The 27,612-nt window shown below is 41.5% G+C and overlaps 1 protein-coding gene and 1 long non-coding RNA gene across 2 annotated transcripts in view; one reads left to right on the top strand and one right to left on the bottom strand.

The window, feature by feature from the left end:
• LOC122558377 (fibroblast growth factor receptor-like 1) overlaps nt 1–27,612 on the top strand; it is a 301,131-nt gene that overhangs the window by 209,258 nt on the left and 64,261 nt on the right. The gene's annotated exons all lie outside the window — the stretch shown is intronic.
• On the bottom strand, nt 994–13,999 carry LOC122558468 (uncharacterized). The gene is made up of 3 exons (XR_015758370.1): nt 13,914–13,999; nt 10,256–10,339; nt 994–1,106 (listed from the first exon to the last, which is right to left on the bottom strand). It is a non-coding gene; the product is annotated as an uncharacterized LOC122558468 (long non-coding RNA).

Genomic DNA, 27,612 nt, shown 5'->3' with positions numbered 1-27,612 from the left:
TGTTCATATACCCAGCCAGATAGCTTTTAAATGTTTTGGAGGTTCTGGTGTTGGACTGGGGTGTACAAAGTTAAAAATCACACAGCACCAGGTTATAGTCCAACAGGTTGAAGGAGCAGCCCTCCCAAAGCTAGTGCTTTCAAATAAACCTGTTGGACTATAACCTGGTGTTATGTGATTTTTAACTTTTAAATGTTGTAATTGTACCAGCCTCCTCTGACAGCTCATTCCATACACGCATCACCTTCTGCTTGAAAATTTGTCCCTTTGGTCTCTTTTAAATCTTTCCCTTCTCACCGTAAACTTGTGCTGTTTAGATTTGGATTCCACTGCTCTGGGGAAAAGACCTTGGCTATTCACCCTATCTGCGCCCCTCATATTTTATAGACTTCTATAAGGTCAGCCCCTCAGCCTCCAAAGCTCCAGGGAAATTAACCCCAGCCTATTCAGCCCCTCCCTATAGCTGAAACCATCCTTGTATCGCTGATCTGTATTCGACTTGACACTGCCACACAATTTAGTCTGGAGTGTAACCAAACCCCTTGCCCAAGTTGCTGTTTAATATTACAATCTCAGTAAAGAAGGGTTGGAGTTTGCATTCCAAGCCAGATTTATAACAACACCATTTTCCATGTTTATTAGCCATTGCGTGATTCTTAATGTATAGGATACAGAGTTTTACAGGCAAAGTAATTAATGTTAATTTTCAAGGTATTCCTGGGCATCAAAGAAACATACAATTGAATGCACCTTTAACTAATTAAATAAGTCTTGAGGCATGTTCAGTGGAAATTATCCACCATAAAACTCAGATTTTAAAATATTTTGTTTGCTAGCTTGCCGTGCCAGTAACAAAGTCCAATCTGGAATGAAAGCCATTGTGTTATTTACTTTGTAGTCTTGGGATGCACGCAGAGAGTTGTTTTTAGTGGATTTTGTTTGTCTGTCGCAAGCTGTGATTTCATGGTTGAGAAGCCAGTTTCAATTATTCCATGAGAAGGCAGATACAGTGAGGAATCCATTTTGTTTTCTCTGCTTGTTCAAACATTTTGCATATTTTCCTTCGGAATGAAGCTGAACATTTTCCGTGTATCTGTTATTCATTACTGAAATTATGAAACAACTATTAAAACTTTAAAGCGAGTCACTTGTTGTGCTGTACAAATGCAGCTGATGTTTTGATCTAAACAAAGGTATTGGTTTGCCTGGGCTCTATGGCAAGAATCTGAGATCCTAATTACCCTCGACACGTGGCTCAACACCAATGTTCATAAACTCATGTAAAATTATTTCTTGCAAATCTGCATCCCATACCCAGACATAGATCATTAGCCATAGCTTTTAATAAGCAGGTTTAGATTAGATTACATTCCCTACAGTGTGGAAACAGGCCCTTCGGCCCAACAAGTCCACACCGACCCTCCGAAGAGTAGCCCACCCAGACCCATTTCCCTCTGATTAATGCACCTAACACTGTGCACAATTTAGCATGGCCATTCATCTGACCTGCACATCTTTGGACTGTGGGAGAAAACTGGAGGAAACTCACGCAGACACAGGGAGAATGTGCAAACTTCACACGGACAGTCACCCAAGGTTGGAATTGAACCTGGGTCCCTGTCTCTGTGAGGCAGCAGTACTAACCACTGAGCCATCGTGCCACCCTGATTATGTGTGACTTTTACATTTTTATAGAAGTTTGCAATATGGAAACGGGCCCTTTGGCCCAACTTGCCTATGCTGTCCCATTCTCACAATTTAAACTAATCCCATTTGCCTATGTTTGGTCCATCCATGAACCTACCCCATCCATGTACCTCTCCAAATGTTTCATAATTGACAAAATTGTACTCACCTCATAAAAAGGTCCCTGCTTGTCCAGCCTACCTTTATAATTCAGACCCTCAATACTCAACAACACCCTAGTAACTCTTTTATGAACCCTCTCCAATATCATAATATCCTTTCTGTAGTAGGGTAACCAGCAGAGGGTTTCAGGTATTAAAATAGACTGGGAAGACAAGGACTTTTTTCACTGAAGCGTAGGAGTTTCGGGGTGACCTTATTGAGGTTTATAAATTCATTATAAGATGAACGACAAGGGTCTTGACCCTCGGGTGGGGGAATTCAAAACTAAGGGGCATATTTTAAGATGAGAGGAGAAATATTTAGAAAGGACATGAGGGGCAACATTTTTACACACAGAGTGATTCATGTGTGGAATGAACTGCCAGAGAAAGTGATGGTTGCAGGTACAGTTATAAGACAGTTACAGTTTATAAAGCATTTGGATAAGTTCATGAATGAGAAACATTTGGAGGGATACGGGCCAAATGCAGGCAGGTGGGACTCGTTTAGTCTGCTCGGCATGGACTGGTTGGAATGAAGGGTCTGTTTCCATATTGTATGACTCTATAACTGCACACTCCACTCCAGAAGAGGCCTCACCAACATCCTGTTTAACCACAGCATGACATCCCATGGTCATCATTAATCTCTTAATACCAGATTTTTTTTGTTGTTGAATTCAGATTGGACCATCTGCTTTGGCGGATTTGAATACAGGTTCCCAGGACACTAGTTGGATCTCTGAATTAATGGTCTTGCGATAATACCACTCGGCCACTGCCTCCGCACAAGAGCAAAGATTCTGCAGTGTCAAAGACTATGAAAATGTCTGTGTTCACCATCGTTTCTCCATTTGAATTGGGAGAGCCCACAAGTACACAGAGCTCTCCCTCTGGCATACTTGACGGTGGCTGCAATTGGGGGAGTTCATAGAATCTAGCACGTGGTCATTTCAGCACCCAGATGCCAACCTGGACCATTGGTGGGCAAGTGTCCATCCATCCCAGCTGCAATTTCAGGGAAATTGTTGATCAGCAAGGGGATGAAAGATGTATGGGAATGTAGAGTTAAGGTTAAAATCAGATCAACAATGATCTTAGTGAATGGCAGAATGAGCTCAAAGTGCTAAGCTGTCTACTCTTGCTCCTTGTCTGAATGTTCATGCCCAAGACACGGGGAAGTCTGTGCCAAGTGGGTAGCCCAGTGGCTTAATCTATGGGGGTAGTAGTCAAGGCAAGGGGTAACCAGCCTCAATTGTGGCTCCAGAATACTCATCAGATGCACCCACTCCAAAGATCACACGTCCTCCATTGCCTTCACCCCCTGGCTCTTCAAACCTGATCCCTCGCTTTGTTCACTAGGACCATACCGTCATGGCCCTGGTGATACTGCAGGACTTGTTTTGAAATCCAGGCTCCTGTTCTTCAGGTCTGCCTGAGACCCCAGTCTGTAGTCACCATTCCCAGCCAACACTGCTGGGACTGCAGAGCTGTTGGTTATCCGATTGGACAGCAGTTCTCTGAAGTGGATTTTCTCTTGCAATAGGGACAGAATTCTCATTTTAAGGAGAGGTAGATCTGCACTGACTTTCTAGGTAGGCGATCCTGTAAAATCCAGCTCAAAAATTCATAAATTCTACATCTCTCCAGAGGAGGTGCTGTTGACGTGGAGCTGCCTCCCACCAATCTGCAGTCTATGGGCATGACATGAATCGAATTAAGGACATCTTCCACTTTAACAATTGTAATCTCTCAAAAAAACCCTGAAAAATTCACACTTCATTGAATAAGGTGTAAATGGGTTTCAAATGGTTTATTATTTTCACAATTACTGCTAAACCTCTGAGGGGCCCTGAAAATTAAGATTATTTTTGTTGAATGTCAAATTTTCTCCATATGGGAAAAAAATCCCCATTTAAAAATGTATATATAAAATTATTTTCTTCTTTAAAAGCTTGTTCATTTACATTAATTCACACTATTGGAAGTTAGCAATGTAAGAATGAAAGATGAAGCTTTTACCTTCCAAATTTGCTCAGTGTGGACAGCGTTGATCAGCTTTTTTTAACTTGACTTCCCTGTTGCGATTGTTGCATCCAAAGACTTGAGGCTAAATTTAAACTGCCCTGGGAAGGAAGTAGACAGGCCACTGAGGTGTTTGTGGAGAGCTGGCTTCAAGGTCCATGCTATGCAAAGTGCTATTTGTCTTGAAGGAGCTATTCGATGAATTCCACCTCCTTTTCTCATATGTTTAAAATATTGTCTGTTGTCCTTTCAAAATTAGATTTCCACATTATTTCTGCTAGGGTAATTCATGTTGCAACAATGCCCTAATTTCACCCAACTCCTGTAGTAATGATCTGAAATTCTGTAAAAATTCACCAAATAAATAGATATATTTATGTTCTATATTTTAATTTATGTTTCTACAAATTATGTTTGTAGAACATTTAGGGGTTATAATCCTCGGTGTTGTTTATATTATTTTCTTTTCAAAAGCTTTGGTTTAAAATGTACTGAAAGATACACATCAACGTCCATTAAATTCAATGCATCAAGACAACCTTTGGGTTTCTTGAATAAAATAATGAACTTCTTCAGTTGACATCCTCTCCCAAGCTGCCAATTCAACAAATATCCATCCCTGTGGTGACTTAGCCCTGTTAATTTGTGTTCCTTAATTGTTCTATCATTCTCTATGCAGCGTTGCCATTGTGTTTCACGACAGGTTCTGATATCCCCTATCGGGGGCTTAGCTGCTACTTGTGGTTCGTGTTTTAAAAGAGCTCTTTCAATTTTATTCAGCAGTGGAACATCTCTTAAACTGATTAAGAGTTATTCTGACAGCATGGGCTCTATGTATCCAACTGCTGTTTGCTTAAAGATGCCAAAAATATAAACCTAAAATGCTACAGACTTTTAAACTAAGAGCTGAACGTTTTACATGTATTTGACTTTCCCTGAGGGAATAATTAATGTTCTTAGCTTGAAAACCTGCCATTCAGCCAGCAGCATCAATGATCAGATGACTGTGTGGGAGAATAAAATAGATTATGTTAACTTGTTTGTAACAGGAGCTTTCAGGTTTTGCAGCTTTTTGTAATCCATCACAAGGAAGTTGACTCTCTTGACTTGATTAAAAGAAAAAAACCCCTCAATTTTAGTCTGTTGATCTGTTTTGTTGCAAACTGGTTAACAATAAAATTCAACAAAAAAAAGAGGGAGGGATGATTTCCAAACATATAGAACATATCTATTAAGAGCTGAGTTGTTAGGCATTGAACTCAGTTAGAGAGCTTAATCAAGGCAGCAAATACTGTCGAACATGTTAGTGGGAGACAGAGAGAACACTAACTTCAATATTTAATTTTAAAAAAAGCACGTGATTTGGTTTCCATAACTTTTGTGTTAAAGTAGGTACGAGGGAAGCAAAATGACACAGTGCACATGAAACTCACCCCCCCAAAATGTCAACTGCGATAAAACTTTGAGGGTGGGTGGACTCCATTCAAAGGCCAAAAAAGACGTGGGAATCCATTTTCACTGCTTCAAAGGGTGACCTGTTGGCTAGCTGTTTAATATTAATGAGATCAGAGAGTAACCTCACCATGACCCGGGGTACTGATTGAAGTAATGTCATCACAGAGCGTATGCCATGACGTTCCCCAAATTTAAATGCAGTGAGGAGGTGGGTAGTTATCAGGTGAGACTTAGAAACCTATAGCTTGGAGATGTGAAGGAAAATCCATGTTATTTAATGTTGCTGTGCAGGTTTTTAAGAAGACTGCTCCACTGTCTCTCACCCTGCTTGCCAGCTGATGCCAGTAGAGGGGCATCCAATGGACCCAGTGACAGTGCCCACAATCCCTGGAAAAGGGTGCCAATGGGGTTCGCCTGTTGGTAAATTTAAAAAATGATTCTGTATTCTAATACATTTCAGTAAACAGCATCTCAGCAGGAGAAAAAGAACCTGCTTTTAGTTAAAAATCACACAACACCAGGTTATAGACCAACAAGTTTAATTGGAAGCACACTAGTCCACACTTGTTGGACTATAACCTGGTGTTGTGTGATTTTTAACTTTGTACACCCCAGTCCAACATCGGCATCTCCGAATCAAACCTGCTTTTATGTAGTGTCTTTCATGACCTCTCTGAATAAAGCAGTTTTGAAGTCTAGTAACTGTTACAGTAGGATGGAACATGGCAGGCAAATTTCCCATAGCAATATCCCATAAACAACAACATGGTAATGACCAGCTTATCTGATTGAATGATATTAAGGGAGTGATGAATATTAGCCAGGACCCAGATTATAACTACACTAGATCTTTAGTGTCTACTCCAAGAAGGCAGACAAGGTCTCACTTTAAGGTCTCATCCAAGAGACAGCACCCTCTAACCATGCAGTGCTCCCGAACAGAAACATCATCTTCGCTTTTACTCTAAATTCTCAGGAATGGAATGAATTTAGACACAAATATATCTAACTGAGAAATTGTCAACACTGATATAGAGCAGGGAGTAGGCCATTCAACCCATCAAGCTTGCTCCATAATTCAACACAATCATGGTGTTTCCCCATATTCACTCCATATCTTGTTACATAGAATCATTGAACCATACAGCACAGAAGCGGCGCTTCGGTCCATTTAGTCTGCACTGACCTATGTATGCTAACCCCGCTTTCCAGCACTTGGCTTGTTTCAGCTGCTCTTCTACATGGTGCTGTGGTTCTGTTCGCCGAGCTGGAAGTTTTTGTTGCAAACGTTTCGTCCCCTGGCTAGGTGACATCATCAGTGCTTGGGAGCCTCCTGCGAAGCCCTTCTTTGATGTTTCCTCCGGTGTTTATAGTCGTCTGGCCCTGTGGCTACTAAGGAAAGCTGGTCGTGTCGTTTCGTGGCTAGTTGATGTTCATGTATGCGGCTTGTTAGCTGTCTTCCTGTTTGTCCTATATAGTGTTTAGTGCAGTCCTTGCATGGTATTTTGTACACTACATTCGTCTTGCTCATGTTGGGTATTGGGTCCTTCGTTCTGGTGAGTTGTTGTCTGAGCATGGCTGTTGGTTTGTGTGCCGTTATGAGTCCTAGGGGTCGCAGTAGTCTGGCAGTCAGTTCCGAGATGCTCCTGATGTATGGTAGTGTGGCTAGTCCTTTTGGTTGTGGTATGTCCTCGTTCCATGGGTTTGATTCCAACCTTGGGTGACAGTCTGTGTGGATTTTTCACATTCTCCCTGTGTCTGCGTGGGTTTCTGCTGGGTGCTGTGGTTTCCTCCCATAGTCCAAAGATGTGCAGGTTATGTAGCTTGGCCATGTTAAATTGCCCCATAATGTCTAGGGATGCGCAGGCTAGACAGATTAGCCATGGCAAATATGGGGATATGGTGGTAGTGTGGGTCAGGTGGGATGCTCTTTGGAGGGTTAGTGCAGACTCGATGGGCCAAATGGTCTCTGTCTGCAATATGGGAGTTCTATAAATCTGTGATTTTGTAGGTTTCAATTAGATCATTTCTCAATCTTCAAAACTCTAGGGAATAGAGGCCCAATGCCTAATTTGTGCAGGATATTGTATGGATATTGTTTGCAACTTATCAGCCTGAATCTGGATATTGTCCAGATTCTGCTGCATATGAACCTGGTCTGTTTCTGTAACCAGTGAGTTGTGAATGGTGCTGAACATTGTATAATCGACAGTGGTCACCCCTACCTCTGACTATTGATGCAGGCAAGATCTTTGTTGAACCAACTGAAGACGGTTGGCCCTAAGTTCCTACCTTGAGGAATTCCTGGAGCTGAGATGCCTGATCTCCAACAACAACAACCATCTTTGTTACAACTCCAACCCAGGGAGAAGTTTGTGCTTCTTGTGTCCGCTCATAAAATGAATGGGACTGGCGGACTCCAAACTGAGATTAGAGTGGTGCTGGAAAAGCACAGCAGGTCAGGCAGCATCTGAGGAGCAGGAAAATCGATGTTTCAGGCAAAAGCCCTTCATCAGGAATGAAGCCCTTTCTGATGATGGGCTTTTGCCTGAAATGTCGATTTTCCTGCTCCTCAGCTGCTGCCTGACCTGCGGTGCTTTTCCAGCACCACTCTGAGGCATTTGGATGGGTATATGAATAGGAAGGGTTTGGAGGGATATGGGCCGGGTGCTGGCAGGTGGGACTAGATTGGGTTGGGATATCTGGTCAGCATGGACGGGTTGGACCAAAGGGTCTGTTTCCATGCTGTACATCTCTATGACTTTATGACTCTATCTGCAGTACTTACTTTCACCTTGGAGGAGAAAGTGAGGTCTGCAGATGCTGGAGATCAAAGTTGAAACTTTATTGCTGGAACAGCACAGCAGGTCAGGCAGCATCCAGGGAACAGGAGATTCGACGTTTCGGGCCCAGGCCCTTCTTCAGCCTGAAGAAGGGCCTGGGCCCGAAACGTCGAATCTCCTGTTCCCTGGATGCTGCCTGACCTGCTGTGCTGTTCCAGCAATAAAGTTTCAACCTTACTTTCACCTTGGACTCAATGAGCAGCTGATTGGTGTCTAAGTACTGCCTGATCGGACTGTTGATGACACCCTCAATCACATTGCTAATAACTGAGAGTAAACTTTTGTGGTGGTAATTGATGGGTTGAATTTGTCTTACATTTTTGTGGATAGGATAGACCTTGTCCAATATTCCACATTATCTGGTAGATGCCAGTTTGTAACAGTACCGGAACAATTTAGCTAGGGGCATCAAGTTCTGGAGCGCAGGTCTTCATTATTATTGGCAGCATGTTGCCAGGGCCATAGCCTTTGCAGTTTCCAGAACTCTGGCTGTTTTTTTGATGTCACATCAAAGTTGCATTGATTAAAGACTGGTATCTGCGATTCTGGGGACCACTGGAGGAGACTGAGATTCATCATCTACTTGGCAATGGCTGAAGATGATTCCAAATGCTTCAGACTTTACTTTTCACAGATGTATTCACAACGACAAGGATTTTATTTGGTGAATTGTACCAATACTAATCTTCATGAATGATAGGTCTATTCATCCTAATGAATGACACTCAGTGGATGTTAATTCTCATAAATGGTGCTGCAGATCCTGATGAATGGTCCAACACTGGATATGCTTGAGGTTACAGATCCCTGTTGAAAGTTATTGAACTGCCACAGATAATGTGTAATGTAAAGGAATGTATGGCTCACAACTGCGTGGGTGAGTTTTAAAGCAAGAAAACCAAGGATCTCTCTGTTGTTCCTTGAAATATTGCTGAGCAGATAAATTAAGCTTCAGTTTAATGTCTCATCTGAAAGTCAGCGCCTTAAGTTGAGGATTTGGAGGCCTGAGCCCTGGAATGGGAACCTTGTGATTCAAGTTGTGAGCCAAGTGTACAAACAACTGAGCCACTGCTGAAACTGTTTCTCACAATGGTCAAACCATTTAAACATATATCATATCAGACAGGTGCTGTAGTCACGTGATAACAAGTGGAACCGAGTGAAGCTGGTATCATCAAACCACATGGAAACACTCAAACATTTGGGAGTAAGGTGGGAATATATAGCACCCATACTACCCCTCTGTTCATGATTTGTGTAGACTATCCTCTAGGAACTCTGAAGGATAGACTGAGAAACTGCAGAAATCACAAATTAAGGTAAATTAGGAGAAAGGATCACTTCCTCAGCTCCAAGGACTAATCGGAAGAAGGGACAACCCTGTTTCTGTCAAAGATGCCATGTGTCAGTCCTCAAGTCTTGGACAATTCCCAACAATGCAAGAGCCCTGACTAAATTAATTGCGGTAGTGTCAGGCCAGAGACTGACAGATGCACAGAAAAAGTTGTGTGTGTGTGTGTGTGTGTGTGTGTGTGTGTGTGTGTGTGTGTGTGTGTGTGTGTGTGTGTGTGTGTGTGTGTGTGTGTGTGTGTGTGTGTGTGTGTGTGTGTGTGTGTGTGTGTGTGTGTGTGTGTGTGTGTGTGTGTGTGAGATCCCCGCGAAACGACAATGCATCGATAGGTGGCATTTTTTTTCACAATTTCTTGCATGTTGTGTAGTACTTACATCTAAAAGGAAGCGGGCTAAAGTGGACCTAAATTCTCTCCTGCCACCTTCCTCCCTATTTCAGCATTCGAAGAACCGACTATTAATTGACATCACGGAGATACCGTTTGTTCATGATTAGTTATAAGAAAGGGGCCAAACTTTTGTTGCTATGAAAAGAAAGCTTGTAGCTCATTAAGTTTTGAGGGATTTGCCTTGTCGGGTATTGTGCTCTGAGGTATTAGCGCGATGCTGTTTGGTTGGAGTTTTTGCTGCAAGAATCTCTTTCCCCATTCACCTCTATTCTGAGTCTCCTTAATGATCTTGCCTGTGGTGGGGTTATCTTGTAAATGGAGGAATCCTTTCTCATTAGCTACTTACTCAGCCCAGTCTTTGTGGCTCTTCTCGTTCATTATGGTGATTCGATTGTGATCTTTCTGTAAACCTTGCTAATGCAAGCCCAACCTAAGAATGAAAGAATGTTGTGGGGGGAGGGAGGTGGGGAAAAGGGAAAAAACACAGAATGGATTAGAGGTATTGAGTCACAAGAGTGTAGGCCTCTCAAGACTTGCTTTTCAGTTACTTTGAGGAATACAATATAGTCTTTGAATAGGTGCTTGCTGTAACAGTAGGCTTCATTCTCAGAAAATTAGTTTTGAAGGTTCCCCAATTTATTGGGTAAAAAGCCCTCCCACTGAATAACTTCTCATTTATTTGACCCTTCAAGCTCAATTGTGTTACATCTGTTATTCATTTTTAAATGGAATTGACCCTCACTTTCACATTCAATTATTTAACAGTGACTATGTTAAATTTTCCTGGTCAGTAGAAAAATAATGTTAATGATTTAATTTACGTGATGCATTCCTTATGAAAGATATATTATTAGAAGTAGCATTCATTGAATTTTATGCACTGATTGCTTTCCATCAGTTGCTCTTGGATTGCATGTTGGACTGAGGTCCAAATATTTTCCCACATGCACATATTTGTTCTGCTTCTATCAGTTTTAATCATGAAGAATATCTTATCTGTTGCCTGCGAAGGTTTTAGGGATTAATAGGGGGTTTGCACTCAGGCCCCAGTTAAATGCATTTGGGGTTCTATTGATACAATAGCACTCATGTGTGAGGGTCCTGTATAAGCTGTCCCCTTATCCATCACCAAAGCCAATGGTGCTGAACCTGAAGATTGATAGGATTTGAGATTAAGTGAAGCTCTCCCTCCCCTCCCCCCACCCCTTCTTTTCCTGCCCAATGGGGAGAGTTCAAATTCGACATTGCTTACTCTCATTCACATGCCAGTGATAAGTGTTCATCAGTTGCAAATTGTCACAAAGTGAGTGATGTGAGGAAAATTAATAGATCAACAGCTTTCATAGGGAAATTCAGAACTCCACGTGTGCAGGACTTCCATTTTTCCAAAGCTGCTATGGTGGCTGTGATTGTGGTTATTGTAAACTTTGGCATAGATTCTGTTCCCAATGATAGGCATTTACTGCCCCGAAAGAGGCCTTCACCCCATCGAGTTGACATTGGCTCTTTTATGGAGCATTCAAAATCTGATAACAACTATTGCCAATTCAGCCTCCTGAATACACAATTATTTGTAAAGTCACCTTGTTCTCCATACCTTCAGCTATTTAACAGAGATTTACTTCTTTTTGGGTGAGAATTTGTCACATTGAATCTGATCTGGTAGTTTTGCTGCCATGCCCAAGGCATCTGGTTGTAAAGTGAGATGCATTAAATCAGATCAAATGCAAGTCAGGTTTGTGTAAACTGAGGGGATAGAATGTGCCTTTGCAGGGATAAAGTCACATGTGTTTCTTTTGCTGCCTTTTCCTCATTTTTACCTGTTTCATTTTATCTGGATCCTCTGTGAGGAAGCAGTTAATGGCTCCATCTTCTTAGCTTAGACTCATCTATTCTTTTTCATTGCACCCTTGATTTGCAGTTGACATTAGTGATGTCTTACTGTAAGCACTGGCGCATTGTGTCTTTTATCTAAAATGTCCAAGCTGGGAGGAACTGTTGTATGCCTTTGTGTGTAATGTTTCCTTTCCATGACCATTAAACTAGGCACAAAGACCTCTAATGTACTATGTTAATGTGAAGACACATGCTGAGATAGTTAGCTGGCAAAACTCTCAAGCAGCTTTGACGATATGGTCCATTTAAACATTGTAAGACTGCAGTGATTTAGTGGAATTTGAAGGGTTGGGCATGCTTTCTTGTGTTTGCCTGTCACACTGTGGTATGTGCATTTTCTGTATGGCTCAATCCAAGCCTTCTAGGAAGGTTTGTGAGGTATTGGACCTCAGTCTTTGTTTTACCAGACATTCACAAACTGATTGGTGGCGTCACTGTCTCTTGCTTCACTGCTTATGGATTTTCCTTTGAGAGGGAACAGCTGCTCTCCTTTATTCCATTCTACAGCCCTTTGTTTGCAGTAGCTTTATTTTGACGTCTATGATAACTGGCTTCCAACATGTTTTCATGGGAATGAAATACAAGCTACTGTGTGGAATGTTGCCTTCACTCTAAGATGTTTCTTGCTCTTCAGTAAAATTAACTGAGAATCATCAGAAAAAGACTTGGTGGAAGTGGACTCAGATGGGAGGTCCTGGTTGGGATTTACATGCTTGTATGTTCACATCTGGGTATTTTACACTTCAGTCATGTCCCTCATCTAGTTTCCTGTGCTTTCGGACACATCAAGGTGAGTAGTGGTGGATATGGCCTTTTCCAATTTATTCAAGTACCATCTAGTCAGATATCATATGCAATAAATGTTAGCACGTCCAGATCCTCACCTGCTGAAATGCCCGAATCTCAACTTCAGATGAATACAGCAAATCTTCTGTAATGGTTCTGGCATCTTTTCTCGTCTATTTAGGACTGTTCCCAGATTGGAACTTCTCTCTTCCTTTGAAATCCAGTCTCACAAGATAATTTGTCTCATGTTACTATCTTCTGTTTGATGCAAAGATAGCGATCATTCATCTCGGAATGATGAAATATTACCGTGGGTTCATCATTAGAAAACAAATACAGACAGTGCTCACTGGAAAGCTGAGTAGACATGCCTGCCTTTGCTGCACTCTGAGCAAGGAGTCGTGGGGCTGCTGTCTCATGCCCGTCCAGAGGTGCTTAATGAATGACAGCAGTTTAAGACTGCCTGAAAAGTGCATACATATCATACATATCTCATATCTTGAATGCTTCAGGAAGGCTCACCTGTGAAACTGAACTGAATCTGTTCTGACCAAGAGCAAGTTACCTGAAATGGATTCATCTGCTGTGCACTTTCAGAATCTTCGAAACTTTTTGTTTTAAATTTTGAGTGCTTTATTTTCCATTTGGCTTTCTTTACCATCCAGGCACACAAACATTTGATGAAAAACTGATTATGATTTCATGCAAGCTTAAATCTATTGACAGTGCAGTGTTATCATTATGTTCCTTTTTTTACATTATTGATAACATGCTAGTAATTTTGTTAGTAATTATTAATCTGGAAATGTGAAAATAGACAGAAATTTAGTTAATTATGCACATCTGGAATGAAAAGTTGTTATCAGTAATGGTGATTTGGAAGGTTGTGGTTTTGTATTTCTAGTTTAGCACACACCACATTCTGATAATTTAGTATCGAGCTTTCTTTCAGTATCATGTCAATAATTAAAGGCAACCATGTCTGCATATTCAGGTGGATAACATTAGTCAAAGTTAAGCAGTCAACATTGGTGTCACCAGATCCCAGACAAGGACCTCCAAGACAGGGCACCACAAATTATTAAGCTCTCGCGAGAGGAAGAATAAACTAGCTCCATTCACCTGCCCTCTTGGTTGGTTGCAATAGGAGTAATTTATAAAGGATCCCCTCCCTTGTGGATGCTTTATTCCCAGACTAAATGAAGCTATGCTCTTAAAAGGAACCAGTTAGCAAAAGAGTGAGTTTATTAGTTACTAGATGTGAAAAGAATTAAAATATTGCAACACAGATTGGAACAAAGAGTGAGTCCAAAAAATGTTACCTGATCTCTCTGGGTCGGTTATGAAGAGTAAGCAAGGGAATGTTGATAATTGAACTTTGGGACTGTTGGCTTTTGCAGGTTAGTTGAAATCCTTTTGTCCTGTTTCCTTTCAATGGTGGTAAACTGACTGCACTCCGAGCAAGAGAGCCCTCGTCCTGTTTCCTTTTGATTGGCTTGCAGTATGCTGAGTCAGAGAGTCATTTTATCTCCAACAGCAGGGTGCATAATGGTTGTTACTGCATCTATGACCTTCAAAGTACACTAGAGCTCTAACCCAGGCAAAAGCACAAGGACTTCAATTGACTAGCATGCCTTCTTCTGCTAGCATATGCAGACCAGTGTTGCAGTCTGTTTTTAACTCCTTCTTTTTATATATTCCTGAAAAAAAAATCAGAAATACTCTGCAAGGGGTGGCTTTCCACTGAGAGGTGGGGAGTGATCATTAGCCCCTTCATTATTTGTTTCTTGTTTTGCCTCTCTCTGTCTCTGTTTGAAGTTGCTCTTGCCCTGATATCCCACAAGTGTGTCTTTCCATGTGCCCCACTTTGCCAGATAGCATGAAATGTACACCTGTAGCAAAAGTCCTTTTTATATTAAAAAAAACACACCATGGAATTAAAACTTAAAAATGTCCAAAGTACTTTGCAGTTCTGCTTTATTGTACAACTTGGACAATGCTAAAGTGTATGAAGTTGCTCAGAAGTGTGTGACCATCTGCCGTGCATTATTAGTGGCAAAGGAGGTTATTCTTCTGGCTTGGGCTCATTTGAGGCAACCACATGGGACAACATATGTGTCAGCCATTTGTTTGCCTTTTGATCATCTGATACTTTGTTTTCTGCATTCTTGAAAACATGAAACATTGTAAGTAAATCAGTCTGTTTTATTTATTTTAAAGTTCACCATCAAGTGCACACAATTTACAAACTAATTTTTTAAAACCAACATGTTTATAAGACCATAAGAAATAGAGCAGAAGTAAGTGTGGATAAAGTGAGCAGCAGATGCTTCCCTCTTGTGGGGCATACTAAGACAAGAGGTCGTTAGTTTTAGGATAAGGGGTAGCAAATTTAAACAGAGTTGAGGTGAAACTGCGACTCCCAAAGTGTTGTGGAATTCACGACCGCAAAGTGCAGTGGATGCTGGGACAGCGAGTAAATTTAAGGAGGAGTTAGACAGATTTTTGATTGGTAATGGGTTGAAGGGATATGGAGAGAAGGCAGAAAAATGGGGGTGAGGAGCATATCAGCTATGATTGAATGTGGAGCAGACTCGATGGGCCGAATGGACTAATTCTGCTCAAACTCTTATGAAAGTGTCAAGTCATTCAGCCCATCAAATCTGCTCCATCATTCAATGCGATAATGGCTGATTTGACAGCCCTCAACTCCATTTTCCTGCCTTTTTCTCATAACACTTAATCTCCTCACTGATTAAAAAATAATCTGTTCATCTCAGAATATATGTAATGATCCAGTCCAGACAGATCTGCCTGTCTGCAGTAATGAATTGACAGATTCACCCCTCTCTGAGAGAAGAAATTTCTCCTTATTTCTATCTTAGATGGGTGACCCCTCATTATGCCTTCTGCTCCTAGAATCCCCTGGCATGATCGCTCCACATTTACCCTTTGAAACCCCATAAGAATATTATTTGTTTCAGTACAGTCTCTTCTCACTCTTCTTAACTCGAATGAATAAAGATCCAACCTGCACCATCTCTCCTCATAAGAAACTCCCTCCATCTCAAGGATTAACCAAGTGAACTTTTTCTGCCTCCAAAGCCAGTATACAAAAGAACATAAAATGTAGAACAGTACAGCACAAAAACAGGCCCTCTGCCCAATATGTCTGTGCCAACCATGATGCTAAACTAATCCCATCTGCCTGCACGTGGTCCGTATCCCTCTACTCCCTGACTGTTCATGTGTCTATCTAAAAGCCTCTTAAACAATGCTATCGTATCTGCTTCTACCACCTCCCATGGCATCATGTTCCAGGCACCCACTACCCTCTGTGGAAAATAAAAACTTGCCTCACACATCTCCTTTAAACCTTCCCCTCTCACCTTAAACCTATGCGCTCCTGGTAGTCATTAGTTCCACCTTGGGAAAATGACTCTGACTAACCACCCTATCCATGCTACTCATAATTTTACATTCTATCAGGTTGCCCTTCAGCCTCCAGCACTCTCGTGAAAACAATCCAAGTTTATCCGACCTCTCCTTATAGCTAATGCACTCCAATCCAGGCAACATCCTGGTAACGATTTTTACAGCTTCTCCAAAGCCTCGACATCCTTCCCATAGTGTGGCAACCAGAACTGAACATGATATTCCAAATGTGGCCTAACTAAAGTTTTATACAGGGGCAACGTGACTTGTCAACTTTTATACTCAATGCCCTGACCGATGAAGGCAAGCATGCTATATATCTCACATTTTCCCACATTATGTTCCATCTGCTAAGTTTTTGCCTATGTTTTTGAGATATGGACAAGCTTTATTTACTGTCCAATCCTACTTGTACTAAGAGAAAAAGGGGTTGGTCCTTCTCTTTGAGGTGCTGTACACTGTGGATTCTACAAATTGTGCTTATAATGTGCCAGTGGTGGAAGTTGAATGCTATATCCAGCAATCTCCTCTGTCATGGATATTATTGACTTCTTTGACTATTGATGTGAGGCAGGACATCAAATATAAAAGTTGGCAATTTATGTTACAGCTGTGTAAAATTTCGGCAACATTTGGAGTATTGCATGCAGTTCTGGTCACTACACTACCAAAAGGATGCTTTAGAGAGGATGCAGAGAAGGTTTACCAGGATGTTGGCTGGTCTGGAGGGTGAGAAGTGGATAAATTGGACTGCCTTCACATAGAGATGCATAGAAAGCGTCGATTTGCAGAGGCTTTTTCCCACAGTGGAAAGGTCAACTATAGAAAGCACAGGTTCAAGGTGAGAGTAAGTTTAGCAAAGAACGAGGAAAACATCACAAAAAGAGTATTGGGTGCCTGGAATTCACTGCCAGTGGAGGTGGCGGAAGCAAACATGGCAACATTTAAGGCATACCGTGATAGAAGCATGAACATGAGGTGAACAGAAATATATGCAAAGACAATAAGTGATGGGTCTAAATAAGGATTAGGAATTGGTGCAGGCTTGGTGGGCCAAAGGGCCTGTTCCTGTGCTGTTTATTTTTATTGTATTGAGAAATGAACATTCCGTGACATTATTACAGATTGGGAGAGAGTCTTTGAATATTCAAGAGATGAGCTTGGCATTTGTACATAATTGCAAATTCCACAACCAAATTAACAAACATTTTGGAAGTTGTTATGTAACTTATGAGCAGCTGTCAGTTTCCCTGTCACTTTAATGTAATTTTCTTCTCACATATTTTAAAAGTGGTGTTTGCCATAATTTTATCCACAGTGTGATTTATGATGGAAAAGAGTATTTTTCCCATCTTTTCAACAAAATGGAAAAATCCAACCACTGATTTCCTCTGTTGTCATTAGGTTTGTCAGCCAATAAAGTGGCAGAAAACATGAAATAATAATTACTGGGCGCTACTCCAGTAAGATGTTATTTTCCTTAGAGAAACATTCAAGGCTAGCCTCACTTTGCATTAAAATCTCTATGCAATAAATCTGCCACTTATTGCAATGACAGCTACTGCAATGTTATAGTGTATGTGATGTTGTCACTGAATTTATAACCATGCGAATGCTTACAGCTTGCTGCGGGATGAAAAAATGTTAGTTTTATGCAACAGAGGCTTCCAAGAGGTGAGAATTATTTAGTGATAATAAAATGTAGCATAAGCAGACGTCAAATTTAATAATTGCAAAAGGTCAAAGAGAATTGGGTCTCAAGAAAAACGGTCAATGGGGTGGAACTAGGTATCAGTTTTATTCTGGCATAACTATTACTGAAAGACCTTTGGTCTGGAAGAGTATCAGTCATGGTTAAACTCTGAAATGATTGTGTACATATCAGAGAAATGATAGAAACAAATTTGAAAAGTTACATTCCATGGAAAATCCAAAAATAAAGAGCAAACTATAGGACTGAGTTCAGGAGGTACCTTTGTACTCGAAGGGGGTGAATCTTTGGAATTCTCTACCCCAGAGGGTTGTGAAAGCTCAGTCTTTGAATAAGGTAAGAGCAAGATTGATAGATTTCTTGTTTTCAATGACATCAAAAAATATGGGGTTAATATGGGAATATGACACTGACAAAGATTATCAACCATGATCTAGAGTGGCAGAGCAGACTCAAAGCATTGAACAGACTACTCTTGCTCCTATATTCCTAAGGAAAATACTTTTGTTGATCAATCAACTCACTCCCAGAATACCCCAGCAGGAGATTCTCAGAGTGATGTCCCAATCATCTTAATGCACCACAAATGTGCCAGCCAATGATAATACCCAAAGCGAGAATATAACCATCTGTCCTGGGGATACAAAGTTAAAAATCACACAACACAAGGTTATAGTCCAACAGGTTTAATTGGAAGCACACTAGTTTTCGGAGCGTCGCTCCTTCATCAGGTGATTGTGATGTCTGTGTTGATATGTGCAATCTTCTTGGAGATCCTCTCCACTTTACTCTGATGAAGGAGCGTCGCTCCGAAAGCTAGTGTGCTTCCAATTAAACCTGTTGGACTATAACCTGGTGTTGTGTGATTTTTAACTTTGTCCACCCCAGTCCAACACCGGCATCTCCGTGTCCTGGGGATAGTACAGGAAAATGGCATTGATGTAGAAGATTAGCCATAATCTAGGTGAATGGTGGAATAGGCTCAAGGAGTTGAATGGCCTAACCTTGTCCCTGTTTCATATGTTTCTGCCCATCCCCGCCAACGTTATCCTGGGGGTTACTATTGACAACCTAATTTATTTTCAGTCAATAACAGAATTTGAGTGTGAATGGCCAGGTCAACATTATTTGCTTGTCCTTAATTGTCCTTGAGAAGACTTGTGCTCCAGAACTTGCCACTCCCAGAACCAAGCTCTTCCAGTACAGGTACAACACTGGCATCTAATCCAGGGCTCCCTTCTTAAACTATTGCAGTCCATGGGTATAGGTGAAAGTGAACTGGGTATAACCACATGTTAGGAAGTGGTTGTGAAGTAGTGATATACAGAGGAACCTCGATTATCCAGCATTTGATTATCCGAATTTCAGATTATCAGAACAAGATCGCAAGGTCCCAATGCTTGGCTAAACTGTGTTATCTGGCATTCGATTACGCAGCATTCGATTATCCAAACAAAAACTCCCCGCCTGTGTCGCTCAGATAATAAGGTTCCTCTGTAGTTCCAAATCAGGAAGATGTGTGATTTGGAGGGCACTCTAAGTGGTGTTTCCATGTATCTGTTGCCCATGTCTTTCTAGGTAGCAGAGGTTACAGATTTGGAAGGTTCTGTTGAAGATCTGGTGCTCTTCTGCAGTGTATCTTCAGGATGGCACACATTGCTGCTGTTGTGCATCAGTAGTAGAGGGAGTGAATTTTGAAAGTGTTAGAAGGGGTGGCAATAAAGCTCTGAACAATGTCATTTTATTCTAAAGTGTTGTTGGAGCCACACTCAGCCAACTAAATAGGGAATATTCCATCACACTCCCTGCTTTTGCCTTTTAGATGGTGGACAGGCTTTGGAGAGTTAAGAGGTGAGTCACCCATCTCATTCCTAGCCTCTGACCTGCCCTTGTAGCCACTGTATTTATGTGACTATTCCAGTTCAGTTTCTGGTCGATGGTAACTCCATTGAATGTCATGGGGCAATGTTTAGATTCCTTGTTGTTGGAGATATCATTGCCTGGCATTTATGTGGCACAAATGTCACTTGCCACTTGTCAGCTGTCCATATATTGCTGCGTTTGAACATGGACTGCTTCATTATCTGAGGAGTTGCAAATGGTGCTGAACATTGTGCCATCATCGGCAAACATCCCCATTTCTGACCTTATGATGGAGGGAAGGTCATTGGTGAAGCAGCTGAAAATCTATGAGCCTATGAAACCAACTTAAGGAACCCCTGAAGAGATGTCCTGATGCGGAGATGACTGACCTCCAACAACCTCAACATCTGTGCCAGGTATGATGCCAGCCAGCTGAGAGTTCTCCGTCGATGCCTATTGATTCCAGTTTTTCCAGGGCTCCATGATACCACATTTGGTCAAATGCGACGTTGATTCAAGGGCTGTCACTCTCACCTCCCCTCTGGAATTCAGCTCTTTTGTCCATGTTTGAACCAAGGCTGTAATGAGGTCAGGAGCTGAGTGGCCCTGGTGAACCCGAACTGGGCTTCACTGAGCAGGTTATTGCTGAGCAGGTGCTGCTTGATAGCACTGTTGATGACACCTTCCATCACTTTACTGATGATCGAGAGTAAATCGATGGGGCGGTAATTGGCTGGGTTGGATTTGTCCTGCTTTTTATGTACAGGATATACCTAGGCAATTTTCCGCATTGTCGGCTAGGTGCCAGCGTTGTAACTGTACTGAAAAAGCTGGGCTATGGGAGTGGCAGGTTCTGGAGCACAAGTCTTCAGTACTGTTACTGGAATGTTGTCAGGGCTCATAGCCTTTGCAGTATCCAGTGCCTCCAGTCATTTCTTGATGTCATAGGAGTGAATCCTATGCCATTTCGGAATGGCAGGCAGTGACCAGTGGGGTACCGCAGGGATCCGTGCTGGGACCGCAGCTTTTTACAATATATGTTAATGATATAGAAGATGGTATTAGCAATAACATTAGCAAATTTGCTGATGATACAAAGCTGGGTGGCAGGGTGAAATGTGATGAGGATGTTAGGAGATTACAGGGTGACCTGGACAAGTTAAGTGAGTGGGCAGATGCATGGCAGATGCAGTTTAATGTGGATAAATGTATGGTTATCCACTTTGGTGGCAAGAACAGGAAGGCAGACTACTACCTCAATGGAATCAATTTATGGAAAGGGGCAGTACAGAGAGATCTGGGTGTTCTTGTACACCAGTCAATTAAGGCAAGCATGCAGGTACAGCAGGTAGTGAAGAAGGCTAATAGCATGCTGGCCTTCATAACAAGAGGAATTGAATATAGAAGCAAAGAGGTGCTTCTGCAGCTGTACAGGGCCCTGGTGAGACCACACCTGGAGTACTGTGTGCAGTTCTGGTCTCCAAATTTGAGCAAAGACATTCTGGCTATTGAGGGAGTGCAGCGTAGATTCACGAGGTCAATTCCTGGAATGGCAGGATTACCTTACACTGAAAGACTAAAGCGACTGGGCTTGTATACCCTTGAGTTTAGAAGACTGAGAGGGGATCTGATTGAGACATATAAGATTATGAAAGGATTGGACATTCTGGCAGTAGGAAACATATTTCCACTGATGGGTGAGTGCCGAACCAGAGGACACAGCTTAAAAATATGGGGTAGACCATTTAGGACAGAGCTCAGGAGAAACTTCTTCACCCAGAGAGTGGTGGCTGTGTGGAATGCTCTGCCCCAGAGGGCAGTGGAGGCCCAGTCTCTGGATTCATTTAAGAAAGAGTTGGATAGAGCTCTCAAAGATAGTGGAATCAAGGGTTGTGGAGATAAGGCAGGAACAGGATACTGATTAGGAATGATCAGTCATGATTATATTGAATGGCGGTGCAGGTTCGAAGGGCTGAATGGCCTACTCCTGCACCTATTGTCTATTGTCTATTGTCTATTGAATCAAATTGGCTGAAGACTGACATCTATGCTGCTTCCTGTTATGGCAGTGCCTGCTGCTGGGGGAATGCCAGCAGGTTTGTGACAAGGCTGTTAATTGGGCACTAATTACCCAATTAAGATTCTCCATTCACATCTGGGAGTAAGGTCTGTCCATGAGCCTTCTGGCCCTGTGCATAACATGGAGGGAACCAGCAAGTTAACAGAGCCCATGCTCCACTGTCTCCCATGTACTACCACATCCCCCACCTCCAAATGTACTGCTTGGGGGGAGAGGAGTCATATAATCCTGACTAATTAGATTAGATTAGATTAGATTACTTACAGTGTGGAAACAGGCCCTTCGACCCAACAAGTCCACACCGCCCCGCTGAAGCGCAACCCACCCATACCCCTACATTTACCCCATACCTAACACTACGGGCAATTTAGCATGGCCAATTCACCTAACCTGCACATCTTTGGACTGTGGGAGGAAACCGGAGCACCCGGAGGAAACCCACGCAGACACAGGGAGAACGTGAAAACTCCACACAGTCAGTCGCCTGAGGCGGGAATTGAACCCGGGTCTCTGGCGCTGTGAGGCAGCAGTGCTAACCACTGTGCCACCGTGCCGCCCACTAATGTATTAATAGAAATGAGAATATTGCAGCAGGCACTAATGGTTGATTTAAAATGACGACGAGCTGGTGTCTTTTAATCGATGCCATCAAACTAATCAAGCCTAAAACTGTGCGTTAATGGAAAATTGGTCAGTTCAGCATCACGATCAAGGGAACTTGAGAGACTGCGTGAAAAGTTTAACAAATGCAATTAATAATAATAGGTTACAGATTTAAGAATACTGCCTGTGCTGAATCGTTGAAATGCAAACAGGAAAAGATGGAAATATGCTGCAGGTCCTTCAATCCTTGGAAAAGTAAAGAGAAGTTAATGTATTAGAAGGTAGCCTTCCTCATCACACTATATTATGTAGTTGTTTAACATATAACCTTTTCATTTGCTGTTTCTTTTCCCAAAGTAAATACAGATTGGAAGATATTGAGACAGTCTGTTGTGAGGCCCATAGTAACTGTTCACTTTCAGTACAGATGAATGGATGGGAAACTGTTCTACTTTCTGACAGTGATTGTGCTACTTTGAGATGATTTGACAGGAAACAGGTTTCATTGCAAGATTGAAAGAGAGCTGGTTCCTCCTGAAGATGGTGACAGCTCATGCAGTGACCGGAAAATGGCTGAAATTCAACACCCCGATGAACAAAATAGGTTCGTCTCAAATTCATTCTGCAGTTATCTTTGCTCCTCACCCACTGAACTCATAACCAAGTCTAAAACACACACACACACACCTCTCTCCACCTAAAAATAATTTAGCTTTGAAACACAACTGCAGGTACGTACATCCATCTGGTTGAAGAAAGTGCTGCGGGTTCTTACAAAGAAGGAAAACTAAATCAAAGGGCGTAGTTTTCATGTGGATTTGACTTTTCAATAACATGCTCCCTCTATTTATCTTTGGTGAAGATATTGGTCTGCATCAGGGCTTCAGCCCGTTTGTGAATTAAGCAACTTTTTTTGTGGGCAATTTGCAGTTTCTTTTCTGCTTCCAAGTTTTTAATGAGGGGGAACCTTCCTCCACATTGGTACCAATGAGCGACCTTGTACTCGAATACGCAGAAGTTATTTTAGAGCCATTCACTAAATGAAAGACCAAAAGAAAACAGCGCCACAGTCTCTACAGGGTGGTACCCATTTCAAAGAGAAAGGAGAGCAGAAAGTATGTCAGATATTTTAATTCGGTAAGTCCCATTTCTCTCCTTGATGTTTGCTAAAGTTACATTGAGCAGCTGCAGACGAGTACATGGGAGAAGAGACCAAAGAAGTCCATGACATTACAGCATTTAATGCTTTCAGATCCAGTAATTTTTCTCATGCACAAAGACAGATGTCAAATGCTTTCTGTTTGATGTGCCTTACTTACTTCATGTCTTCAACAAGTTATTTTAACTCGTATTCGTGGGAAGACTGCAGACCCAGGAAATTCAGTTACTGTCCTATTCCCGTTGGAAACCTAGATTCTAACAAATCCTACTGATTCCTTATTGATTCTACTGATCAAGGGCACAAATCTTAAGCCGGCCAACTGCAGCTAACCTAGGCTGCTTCACCAAATATTGAGTTCTCATGACTAAATCCTTGACACACACGCACTCGAGAAATTCAGAAAATTGTACTGTTGATGGTTTTATTTAGTGACTAATGTATCATTTGTGCTTCTGTAAAACTGACCTTGGATTAATTAATTTAATTGATTATGTTACATTATCACATGATTGACAACTTACAAGCTTTCGTTTTGCAGCCAATTAGCGTAGAAAGCCTATCAACTGAGATTATTTGTTTCTAAATGAATTACTGTGTCAGACATTTATGAAGAATAGGCATTGAGGGCCTCTGTTTGAACAAGAGCTAAGATTAGGCAAAAGGTTAATGCAAGCACTTTTGTTTGGAAAAATGAAAATGTCTTGAAGGATGCCTGGCTGTGACAGGGAACATTTGATCTCAAGTGTATCAGTGCCTCTACACCATTCCCAATGGTGAGGTGCTGCGAAGATGGGGTGAGGCCAAATGGTTTGATTCAAGAAAGCGTGAAGACTTCAAAATGCAGCCAAATCTGTGGGTGTTAAAGTCACAGCTCCTGCAGAGGAAATGTCCTGGCTCCGACCCTTGGGTTATTTACAGGGTCACAGCTCAGCTTTAGGGTCTTGTGCACTCACATCACTGACAGCGACCAGCTGTTCCTGCCAATCACACAGTTGAGTATAAAGACACTAACAGTAATGAGAATCCATCTTATGTCATTTTAAAATAAGCGACAGATAGTTTTTTTTAATTTTGTGTGGTGGTTGGGTGAAGGAGTAATCATGATGTGCCTGCATATTCAATAATTAACTCAGTTGATTGCCTTGAGTGGGATACGAGTCACTGTTGGTGATGTTAACGAATACAAACTCATCCTATTCGTGTGTTGTCCCCTTTACTGGTTATTGTAATGTGGAAAACATCCCTTTGGAGATGACTGCGCTCACCTTGGCAGCACTTTTTTTTTGTTTCTTTTTCTTTCTCTGCAGTCAGAGGCAAGATGGCGCTAAAGAGTGGCAACTTTTGTTCTAGCGATGGCAGTACAATGAAGGGGAGCAGGCCTGTGGCCCGTGGCTGAGCACTTAATAAGAAGGACTGTAAAATTGAACATTATTGTTTATTTCGTAATTTTTCTGCCTCATATTCTGTTTGGTTTATTTTTCTGTGTTTTAAGATGGCGCCAGAGAGTGGTGACACTATACAAGACTTTTCACTGTACTTTTGTAACAAAATACACTTGATAATAGATAAATCAAATTGAAATTTGCATAACATTTATTTATGTTTCTTGAGTAATGGTGACAGTAACTTTTACTGCTTACCTGATAGAAGAATGTACCCATTATTTACCCATTTCACATCACTGCAGCAGAAGCCCCAAAGGGTTAACAAAGACTAGTATTTCAGCATGAATTTGTTATGCAGAAAGATTTGATAAATGTTACGGATGCAACATGTTACCCAACTAGGAAGAGTCCACTTAATATTAGGCAACTTCCATTGCCTGGGTGTTTTATGTCTACTGCTGTAACAGCAGTCTGAATTCAGTGACTGATGTGAGATTTCACTGGGTGACATCCATCACTATGTACCATGCAGACTTCATGGGCTTAACCATTTTTGCTTTGATTGTGCCCTTCACTTCCCTGTAAAACAAACTGGAGACATAAATCAATGAAAGATGATACATTTGCTTTTTTTTTTAAGAAAGGCAGGAAATAGTTTCACGAGTTATGTCAGGCTACATTGGACTCACGTTTTTAAAATTCTGTTGAAACCTTAAGCAGAGGTGTTGAGAGATGAGCTTAAGCTAAGATGACAAACAGCTGGTGCAGGTGGAAAAGGAACTATGCGTAAAACCGAGGTGATGAGTACTTCAGGAGGACACTCTTGAGACATGTTGCAGCAGATTGCTGATGTGGTTTATCCACCATGTTCTTTGCTTTTCTTTCTCAACAAAGTGCTAACTCCCATGGCTACCAGCAGCTGCCTGCTGGTAGAGAGTATCCCAGCTGAGAATTGTCCTGTGCTCAACCATTGCCCCTTTTTCACATGTGTTAGCCAGCAGGGCCCATTTATTGGATTTCATTGCTGGATAGTTGACCCAAACAAATCTCTACCCCTTTGGCCTTTAAAACGCTTTGCAATGTCACGTGAATAGGAGTCCGTCCATCCTCAGTTGCTGTTGAGAAGGCAAAGGTGAGTCGCCTCCTTGAACTGCTGTAATCCATTTACTGTACATACACGTGCAATGCAGTTAGATTAGGATGTTGATCACAAGATCGTGAGGGAGTAGAAACCATAAAGGTTCCCATGGAGTTCAGCAGTGAAGAGTCAACTGGGCAGAATATGTATTTGTTTTCTCCTCAGTGTCTGTCCAATTTCATTTTTATTCAACTTTACATCAGGGGTTTACTACCCCATTTGTGAAGGCAGCCACCTGTTAACCACATTGTTGTTGTTGATCTGAAGTGACGCATAGACCAGATTACCTTCCCTGAAGAGTAAACCAGATGGGCTTTTACAACAATCTGGAATAGTTTGATGATCATCGATATTTATAATAACTTTTTTTATCCCTGACTTGTGAAATACTTGAATTTCAATTCTCCCAGCTGCTATGGCATTTGATCTTATGGCTTTGTAAGGTCTTTGGATTATGAGTTTAGTAACGTTACCACTATGCTGTTGCGATCCCATAGTGCGGCAATTGAAAACGAGAGGAATAAGTGAAAAAGGTAATTGACGGTTTTTATGAATGCCTTGATCGTTCCCTCCCAACCAACTGAAATCTAAGTAGCTTCTGATTCTTAAAGCAAAACCACCGGTACTTTGATATGTTGCGTCATATGACCCCTTTTAATATTTTACTTCAGTGCACATGTCATTAATATGGTGCCATATCCTCAAAGTTATAGATGGATGAAAGCAGCTTAAACCAAAGAAGACTTTTGCTAAATGTTTGCATGACAGAACAAAGTTGTTTTAAAGTGACATTTCCTTTTGTTTGATGTGTTTATCTGTGATGCTAATGATATAATTCAGGTGTACGTTTATTGTATTCAGTGGAGCATAACCAAATAATGTTGGCGCCAGTTCTGTCCTCTATATCAATGTGCTAATGATAATCTAACCTCAAACACAATGAGGTTTGAGAGGCCAAAATGCTTCATGAAAGAGTCGGTGAAGTTATGAAAAGAGATTTGCTGGTTAATGATTTCATTCAACCAGAATCGTCATGTACTCGGAAAGAAAACAGGATTGTGGTGTTGGTTCATAAATCCCTGCTCCCAGAACTGGAGTTATCAATCACATTATAGCTAATGCTTGAATATGAAGTCATTTTTAGCAAGGGTTGAAAGCAGTTGCAGCTTTGTTTCTCTATATCTGTCTGGTGATCACACTCTCTGTTATTTTCATTTTATCTCAAGGTGGGGGTGCTGGGTTACAAAGGGGAGGGAGTTTCAAACCCTATCTGATATACAGCGTTCATTTCTGAGCATCGCAATTTAGGACAGATGTATGGTTCTGAGGAACGGTCACTCGACTAGAAGCATTAACTCTGATTTCTCTCACAGATATGCCCAGACCTGCTGAGCTCTTCCAGCAATTTCTGTTTTTGATATTGTACCGGATCTTGGAGTGGGTGTAGGACAGATTCATCAAAATATTACATTCTGTGGACAATTTATGCAAAGTTTCCTCGTATTTCCTGGCGTATATGAGTTTGAGGGGTGATTGAGGTATTTAAAATATTAAATAAATTCAGCAGAGTAGATTAAGAGAAATTAGTTTCTCAAAAGGTGACTGTCGATGTGGAGTTTGCAAATTCTTCTCGTGTCTGAATGG

This window comes from Chiloscyllium plagiosum, unplaced genomic scaffold, assembly GCF_037043375.1.
Source record: "Chiloscyllium plagiosum isolate Xiang-an unplaced genomic scaffold, Cpla_swu_hap1 HiC_scaffold_1, whole genome shotgun sequence".
Classification (NCBI taxonomy): Eukaryota; Metazoa; Chordata; class Chondrichthyes; order Orectolobiformes; family Hemiscylliidae; genus Chiloscyllium; species Chiloscyllium plagiosum.
Note: the sequence above shows the minus strand (reverse complement) of the source record. Positions and strands in the feature narration are given on the sequence as shown.